Consider the following 9,867-nt stretch of genomic DNA (forward strand, 5'->3'; position numbering starts at 1 on the left):
GGTATACGGGAAAAAGTACAATCAATGCAAGTTAGGGTCTTCAATGGTAACACTGAATGTAACTAAGACATTATGCCAAAACTAAATGTCAACAGGTAGGGGGACTGGGAAAGAGGTATGGATTCTTTGTGGAAGAAAAGGAAATGTCTTCAGATACAGAGTATGGTGGCAAAGGCATATATATATATATATACACACAGGTTGTACTGTATTGAAGTAGTTTACAAGTTTAACCTCAGTATTATTGTATAACTTTATGAATTTACACGTATCACCTCAGTATTGTTGTATAACTTTATGAATTTATGTGTATAACTTTATGCATTCATGCATATTACTCTGTGTATTTGTGTGTGTGCTGGTTTGAAAGGATGTATATCCCCTAGAAAAGCCATGTTTTAATCAAAATCCCATTTCATAAAGGCAGAATAATCCCTATTCAATACTGTATGTCTGAAGTTGTAATCAGATCATCTCCCTGGAGATGTGATTTAATCAAGAGTGGTTGTTAAACTGGATTAGATGATGACATGTCTCCACCCATTTGGGTGGGTCTTGAGAAGTTTCTGGAGTCCTATAAAAGAGAAAACATTTTGGAGAATGAAGGAGATTCAGAGAGAGCAGAGAAGAATGACATAACCACGAGAAGCAGGGAGCCCACAAGCCAGCAACCTTTGAAGATGAAGAAGGAAAATGCCTCCGCAGGAGCTTCATGAAACAGGAAGCCAGGAGAGAAAGCTAGCAGTTGACAGTGTGTTCACCACGTGCCTTTCCAGATGAGAGAGAAACCCCGAATGTGTTTGCCATATGCCTTCTCATTTGAGAGAGAGACCCTGAATTTCATTGGCTTTCTTGAACCAAGGTATCTTTCCCTGGATGCCTTAGATTGGACATTTTTTCAGACTTGTTTTAACTGGGACATTTTCTCGGCCTTAGAACTGTAAACTAGCAATTTATTAAATTCCCCTTTTAAAAAGCCATTCCATTTCTAGTATATTGCATTCTGGCAGCTAGCAAACTAGAACAATGTGCATCACTTTATAAATTTATGTATTCATAAAAGTTTAAAATTGCTAAGCTTTCTTGCAGGAAGAAAAGCAGAATGTCTGCAGTGTTGTAAATCATGTCCAGGCTTACTCAAGCATGTCCGAAGATATCAGTGTGCAACCGGGAGACTGCCAGGCCTATTTCTTGTCATGCCTAGGAGCTGCCCTTATCTTGGACAAAAGAGTTCAGCTAAGGGCCAGACAGTAACTCCCACCCTGCAAGTTCTGTCTCTGTACTTTTCCAGTGTTTACCACGTGTTCCTTTTAGTAACTCCCACCTTGCTCACTAGCCTCTATAATCTAGAAACAAAAAATATTCAGGGTTCAGACTTTGGGCAGAGAGTCCTCTGGATCTGCCGGCAATAAAGTTTTGGCCACTTCTCAGAGGTTCAAGTGCTTTCTTGGGTGAACAGAATTTTCCCAACTTCAGCATTATGTGTGAATAAAACTATTTAAAAATGAACAGAGAGAAATAAGTACTAAATAAAATATGGAGAAAGAGATTTACCTATTCACCATCAGCAGGGAAATGATAGGTACAGCCCCTTGCAGGACAGTGTGGTGGTTCTACAGGAGAACAGGAGTGGGTTTGCCATATGATCCTGAAACCCCACTGCTCAGCATATACCTGGAGGAGCTGAGTGTGCGGGAAGGAATGGACATCTGCATACTGATATCTCTGGCGGCAGTGTTCATTTGCACACTGGTATCTCTGGTAGCAGTGTTCATGATCCACAATCAATGATGATGGCCTAAGGGTACAACAAATGAAGAATGGAAGGGGGATCTTGGCTGTATACATCCAATGGACTACTGAGTGGCCACAAGAAGGAATGAACCTGTGAGGCATGCAACTAGATGAATGAACCTTAAGAGCTGTATGTTAAATGAAATGTCAGGAACAAAAAGACAAATATTATCATGACTCAAATATATGGACCAACTGTAATATAAAAATTCGGTGAACTAAAGTTGAGAGCATGGGATATCAGGTTGGGGCATATTATAAGCTCTTACAGCACTCATATATATTCAGGAGATGTAACTGTTAGTTCTGAATTCTCAGATACTGAGATGTCTGTATATAACAAACATCCCAGAAATGTCACAGGAAGTGTTTAAAAAGCTGAAAAAGTGATCAGATATCCAGTAGAGATATGAATGAAGTTGATCGGGATAGGACTAAGGTATATCAGAAGACTGGGTAAAGGATGATATCATCCACATTTTACAACTTCAACTTCTTTGTGAGACTAAAGGGAGAGATGTTTATTTGGTGCAAAATTTATTTTGGCTAGTACATTTCCTAATTTAACTTGTATGGTCAGTTTAACTGAATACCATAAATACATGGAATCTGAATAGGTTGTGAGATTTTGTTAATTTGTCCAGGTTAGTGTGATTCCCCAATAAATCCTACAGGGATCTGGACAATGAATAAAGAATTATTTGCAAAGTCCCCTTTGGGGAATGGGGAGAAAGGGGGAAATATCCAACTTCCCCATTTGGAGAATTTCTGATATTCTCATAAATAGTGGGGACAACCAAATCAATAAGCTAAGCCCTCAGTCTTGGGGTTCACCCATGTGAAACTTATTCCTGCAAAGGATAGGCTAAGCCTACTTAAAATAAGGCCTAAGAGTCACCCCCAGAGAACCTCTTTTGTTGCTCAGATGTGGCCTCTCTCTCTAAGCCAACATGGCACATGAACTCACTGCCCTCCCTCCACTACGTGGGACATGACTTCCAGGTGTGTAAATCTCCCTGGAAACATGGGACAGAAATCCCAGGATGAGCCAGGACCTGGCATCAAGGGATTGAGAAAACCTTCTCTACCAAAAGGGGGACAAGAGAAAGGAGACAAAATAAAGCATCAGTGGCTGAGAGATTTTGAACAAAGTTGAGAGGTTATCCTGGAGGTTATTCTTATACATTATATAACTAGCCCCTTTTTAGTTTATGGTGTATCTGAGTGGCTAGAGGGAAGTACCGGAAACTGTTGCGCTATGGTCCATGTTTCTTGAAGATGACTGTATGATGATACAGCTTTTACAATGTGATTGTGTGATTCTGAAAACCTTGTGTCTGATGCTCCTTTTAACCAGGATATAGACAGAGGAGTAAAAAATATGGATTAAAAAATAAGCAAATAATCGGGAGAACAAAGGTTAAAATAAATTGAGTAGATTGAAATACTAGTGGTCAGTGATAGGGAAGGGTAAGGGGTACAGTATGTATGTTTTTTTCTTTTTTCTTTTTTCTTTTGTTAGAGTGATGTAAATGTTCAAAACATGATTATGGTGATGAATACACATCTATGTGATGGTATTGTGAGCCACTAATTGTATACCATGTATAGAATGTTCGTATGTCAAGAATGTTTGTAGGTCTGTTTGTTAAGGTTTTATAACAAAAATATTTAAAATACTAAAAAAAAACACCAATCCTCCTCAAGCTCTTCCAAAAAATTGAGGAAAATGGACCACTACCTAACTCATTTTATGAAGCTAACATCACTCTAATACCAAAACCAGGTAAAGATGCTACAAGAAAGGAAAACTACAGACCATTCTCCCTAGTGTATATAGATGCAAAAATTCTTAACAAAATACAAGTAAATCGAATCTAAGGACATGTTAAAAGTGTTATGCATGGGTGGTGCAATAATGGCTCAATGGCAGAATTCTCACCTGCCATGCCGGAGACGGGGTTGGATTCCCGGAGCCTGCCCATGCCCCCAAAAATAGAATTACACATCACGACAAAGTGGGATTTATACCAGGAATGTAAGGAAGGTTCAGCACAAGAAAATCAATCAATGTAATACAGTACATAAACAAATCGAAAAGGAAAACTCACGTGATCATATCAATTGATGCTAAAAAAGCATTTAACAAAAATTAGTATCCTTTCCTGATAAAAGGTAGGAATCAAAGGAAACCTTCTCAGTATCATAAAGGGCATATTTGAAAAACCCATAACCAGGATCATACTTGACAATGAGAGGCTGAAAACCTTCCTCCTAAGATCTGGAATGAGACAAGGATGCCCTCCATCACAACTATTATTCAACATTGTACTGGAATTCTTTGCTAGAGTTATTAGACAGGAGAAAGAAAGAAAAGGCATTCAAATAGGAAAGGAAGAAGTAAAACTTTCATTATTTGCAGATAACATGATCCTATACTTAGAAAACCCTGAGAAATTTATAACAAAGTTACTTGAGCTAATAAACAAATTCAGCAAAGTGTCAGGATTCAAGATTAATATTCAAAATAAGTAATGTTTCTATACATAAGCAATGACCTCATTGAGGAGACGATTAAGGATAAAATTCCATTCAAAATAGTGGCCAAAAGAATCATGTATCTTGGAATAAATCTAACCAGGGATGTCAAGGACTCACACATAAATAATTATAAAACATTGCTAAAAGAAATAAAAATGACCTAAATAGACTGAAAAGCATCCCATGCTCATAGATATGAAAGCTGAATGTCATTAAGATGTCAATTCTACCCAAACTGACCTACAGATTCAATGCAATACCAATCAAAATCTCAACAACCTACTTTGAAGACTTGGAAAAGCTAGTTAGCAAATTCATTTGGAAGGGAAAGAGACCTCAAATAGCTAAAGACATCCTTAAAAAGAAGAGCAAAGGGAGAAGACTATCACTTCCTGCCTTAAAGCTTACTATAAAGCCACAGTGGTCAAACGGCATTGTACTGGCACAAAGATAGAAGTATCGACCAATGGAATCAAATTGAGAGTGCAGAGATAGGCCAAATCTATGGACAGTCAAGCTTCAATAAGGCCAAGTCTATGGACAGTCAAGCTTCAATAAGGCCCCCTAAATCCAATGAACTTGGACAGAATAGTCTTTTTAATAAATTGGCATGGGAGAAATGGATATCAATAGCCAAAAGAATGAAAGAGGACCCCTATCTTACACCCTATGCAAAAATAAGTTCAAAATGGATTAAAGACTTAAATATAAGAGCCAGTACCTAAAACTAGAACAAAATGCAGGGAAACATCTTCAAGATCTAGTAATAGGAGGTAGCTTCTTAAACTTTACTCCTAAAAGCAGCAAAAGGAAAAAGAGATAAATGGGAACTACTTAAGATCAAGAGCTTCTGCCAAGAGTGGCTAAACAAGCTGTGGTATATACATATGATGGAATATTAGGCAGCTGTAAGACAGAATAAAGTTATGAAGTATGTAACAATATGGATAGACCTTAAGGACATTATACTGAGTGAGATTAGCCAGAAGCAAAAGGACAAATACTGTATGGTCTCACTGATATGAACTGACATTAGTGAATAAACTTGGAGAATTTCAGTTGGTAGCCCAGACCATCAGGAGATAGAAATAGGGTAAGATATTGGGTAATTGGAGCTGAAGGGATGCAGACTGTGCAACATGAGTGATTGTGAAAATTCAGAAATTGATAGAACAATACTACCTAACTGTAATACAATTATGTTAGAACATTAAATGAAGCTGAATGTGAGAATGATAGAGGGTGGAGGCCTGGGGGCACAAATGAAATCAGAAAGAAAGACAATAAAGACTGGGACGCTATAATCTAGGAATGCCTAGAGTGTATAATGATAGCAACTAAAAGTACAAATTTAAAAATGTTTTTGCATGAGGAAGAACAAAGGAATATCAATAATGCAGGGTGTTGAAAATAGATGGTAATTAATATTTAAAAATTTTAACTTATGTGTAAGACTAAAGCAAAAAAATGTTTATTTGGTACAAAATTTATATTTTGATTAGTGCAGTTCCTAATATAATTATGTGGACAGCTTAAATGAACACTGTAAGTACATGGAACCTTGAGTAGGGCATAAGATTTTGTAGGTTCGTCCAGAGTGATGCCCCAATAAATCTCAGAGTGATATGAACAGTGAGTAAAAAAGTATTTGCAAAGTCCCCTTGCAGGAATGGTGAGAAAGGGGGAAAATTCAACTTCCCCAAGTGGAGAATTCTTGATATTCTCACAATCAGTGAGGACAACCAAAGCAATAGGCTGAGCCCCCAATACTGTGGTTTGTTCATATGAAACTTAACCCTGCAAAGGATAGGTCAAGTCTACTTAAAATTAGACCTAAGAGTCACCCCCAAGAGAACCTCTTTTGTTGCTCAGATGTGGCGCTCTCCCCAGCCAACAAAACAAGCAAACTCACCACCCTCTCCTTCTCTATGTGGAACATGACTCCCACCAGTGTGGACCTTCCTGGCAACGTGGCACAGAAATCCTAGAATGAGCTGGGATTCAGCATCAAGGAATTGAGAAAACCTTCTCAACCAAAAGGGGGAAGAGCGAAATAAGACAAAATAAAGTGTCAATGGCTGAAAGATTCCAAACACAGTTGAGAGGTTATCCTGGAGGTTATTCTTACACATTAAATAGATATCACCTTGTTAGTCAAGACGTAATGGAGAGGCTGGAGGGAACTGCCTGAACAACCAGTAGCCATGTTTCTTGAAGATGACTGTATAATGATATACCTTTCACAATGTGACTGTGTGATTGTGAAAACCTTGTGTCTGATGCTCCTTTTATCTACCTTATCGACAGACGAGTAAAACTTACTGAATAAAAATAAATAATAGGGGGAACAAATGTTAAAATAAATTTAGTAGATTGAAATGCTAGTGATCAATGAAAAGGAGGGGTGAGGGGTATGGTATGTTTGAATGTTTTTCTGTTTTCTTTTTACTTCTTTTTCTGAATTGATGCAAATGTTCTAAGAAATGATCATGATGATGAATATACAACTATGTGATGATATTGTGAGTTAATGATTATATAACAAGAATGGAATGATCACATGGTAAAAATGTTTGTGTTTGTATGTTGAATAAAAAAATTAAAAAAATAAAAAAGATTTAGTGGTAATGGCCAATAAGCACATGAAAAGATCGCCAACATTATTAGCCATTAGGGAAATGTATATCAAAACCACAATGAAGCTCGTTGCGCAGTAGAGCTAGCGGCTTCCCCTTCCTCTCCTCCAACTCGACCCGGCAGCCCTTACGTGTGCTGAGCTTCTAGAAAGCGTCTGTCGGCAAGCTCGTGGGAGCTTGAAATCATCCTCACCTCGCTCCGACTCTGGGGGGGAAAATGGTTGAAGCAGATCGTCCAGGAAAGCTCTTCATTGGTGGGCTCAATACAGAAACAAATGAGAAAGCCCTTGAAGCCGTGTTTGGCAAATATGGACGAACAGTGGAAGTACTCTTGATGAAAGACCGTGAAACCAACAAATCGAGAGGTTTTGCTTTTGTCACCTTTGAAAGCCCAGCAGATGCCAAGGATGCAGCTAGAGACATGAATGGAAAGTCTTTAGATGGAAAAGCCATCAAAGTGGAACAAGCCACTAAACCATCATTTGAAAGTGGTAGATGTGGGCCACCTCCACCTCCAAGAAGCAGAGGCCCTCCCAGAGGTCTTAGAGGCGGAAGAGGAGGAAGTGGAGGAACAAGGGGACCTCCCTCACGTGGAGGACACATGGATGATGGTGGCTATTCCATGAATTTTAACATGAGTTCTTCCAGGGGACCACTTCCAGTAAAAAGAGGACCGCCACCATGAAGTGGGGGTCCTCCTCCTAAAAGATCTGCCCCCTCAGGACCAGTTCTGAGCAGCAATGGAATGGGAGGAAGAGCTCCTGTATCACGTGGAAGAGATAGTTATGGAGGCCCACCACGAAGGGAACCTCTGCCCTCTCGTAGAGATGTTTATTTGTCCCCAAGAGATGATGGGTATCCTACTAAAGACAGCTATTCAAGCAGGGATTACCCAAGTTCTCGTGATACAAGAGATTATGCACCACCACCAAGAGATTATACATACCGTGATTATGGTCATTCCAGTTCACGTGATGACTATCCATCAAGAGGCTATAGTGATAGAGATGGCTATGGTCGTGATCAAGACTATTCAGATCATCCGAGTGGAGGATCCTACAGAGATTCATATGAGAGTTATGGTAACTCACGTAGTGCTCCACCTACATGAGGGCCCCCGCCATCTTATGGTGGAAGCAGTCGCTATGATGATACAGCAGCTCACGTGAGGGATATGGTGGAAGTCGAGACAGTTACTCAAGCAGCCGAAGTGATCTCTACTCAAGTGGTTGCGATCGTGTTGGCAGGCAAGAAAGAGGGCTTCCCCCTTCTATGGAAAGGGGGTACCCTCCTCCACGTGATTCCTACAGCAGTTCAAGCCGCGGAGCACCAAGAGGTGGTGGCCATGGAGGAAGTCGATCTGATAGAGGGGGAGGCAGAAGCAGATACTAAAAACAAATACAACTTTGGACCAAAATCCCTGTTCAAAGAAACAAAAAGTGGAAACTGTTATAACTACCCAAGGACTACTAAGGAAAAATTGTGTTACCTTTTTAAAATTTCCTGTTAAGTTCCCCTTCATAATTTTTATGTTCTTGTGAGGAAAAAGTAAAACATGTTTATTTGATTTATGACATTGCTTTCAACAAGCAAATGTTAAATGTGTAAGACTTGACTTGTGTATTAGTGTTGTAACTTTCCAAGTAAAAGTGTCCCTAAAGGCCACTTTCTGATTTTTCCCAGTAAATGCGGCAAGCACGCCTAAAAGCTTCCACAAACATCTAGCCATCTAAAATGGAGAGATGAATCTTTCTGCTTATACAAACAAGCTTAGATAATTAGAGGGTGGTCGGGGTAATGCTACTCTTAGGATTTCAGGATGTCTTCAAACTGAAATCTCAATGTTCTCATTATGAAAACCTGAGATCAAATGCTTATGTAAGGAAAGTGCTATTCACCCAGTAAACCCCCAAAAAGCAAATGGATAATGCTGGCCATATTTTGCCTTTCTGACATTTTCTTAGGAATCTGCAAGAACCTCCCCTTTTCCCCTCCCCCAATAAGACCATTTAAGTGTGTGTTAAACGACTACAGAATACTAAATAAAAAAGTTTGGCCAAACCCCCCCCCCCAAAAAAAAAACACAACAAAAAAACCACAATGAAGGGGTATGGACCTTCCTGGCAACATGGGACAGAAATCCTAGAATGAGCTGAGACTCAACATCAAGGGATTGAGAAAAATCCTAGAATGAGATGAGACTCAGCATCAAGGGATTTAGAAAACCCTCTCTACCAAAAGGGGGAAGAGTAAAATGAGACAAAATAAGTGTCAATGGCTGAGAGATTCCAAACAGAGTGGAGAGGTTATCCTGGAGGTTATTCTTAGGCATCAAGCAGATATCATCTTGTTATTCAAGATGTAATGGAGAGGCTGTAGGTAACTGCCTGAAAATGCAGAGCTGTGTTCCAGTAGCCATGTTTCTTGAAGATGATTGTATAGTGATATAGCTTTCACAATGTGACTGTGTGATTGTGGACACCTTGTGTCTAATGCTCCTTTTATCTACCTTGTCGACAGAGGAGTAGAACACATGGAATAAAAATTAATAACAGGGGGAACAAATGTTAAAATAAATTTAGTTCGAAATGCTAGTGATCAATGAAAGGGAGGGGTAAGGGGTATGGTATGTATAAATTTTTTTTCGTTTTATTTCTTTTTCTGAATAGATACAAATGTTCCAAGAAATTATCATGATGATGAATATGTAACTATGTGATGATATTTTAAATTACTGATTATATATGTAGAACAGAATGATCAAAATAGGAATGTCTGTGTTTGTTAGGTGTTTTTGGTAATTAAAAAAATAAAATAAAAAACCCACAATGAGCTATCACTTCACACCCACTGGGATGGCTATTATTAAAATAGAAAAAAAAAAACAGAAAATAGC

At 38.9% G+C, this 9,867-nt stretch overlaps 1 pseudogene; it reads left to right on the top strand.

Moving 5' to 3' along the window:
- Positions 1-7,043: 7,043 nt before the first annotated feature.
- Positions 7,044-8,477, top strand: LOC143666614 (RNA-binding motif protein, X chromosome-like; annotated as a pseudogene).
- The last annotated feature ends 1,390 nt before the right edge of the window (positions 8,478-9,867 follow it).

The sequence above is a fragment of the Tamandua tetradactyla genome, chromosome 23 (genome assembly GCF_023851605.1).
Source record: "Tamandua tetradactyla isolate mTamTet1 chromosome 23, mTamTet1.pri, whole genome shotgun sequence".
Taxonomy (NCBI): Eukaryota; Metazoa; Chordata; class Mammalia; order Pilosa; family Myrmecophagidae; genus Tamandua; species Tamandua tetradactyla.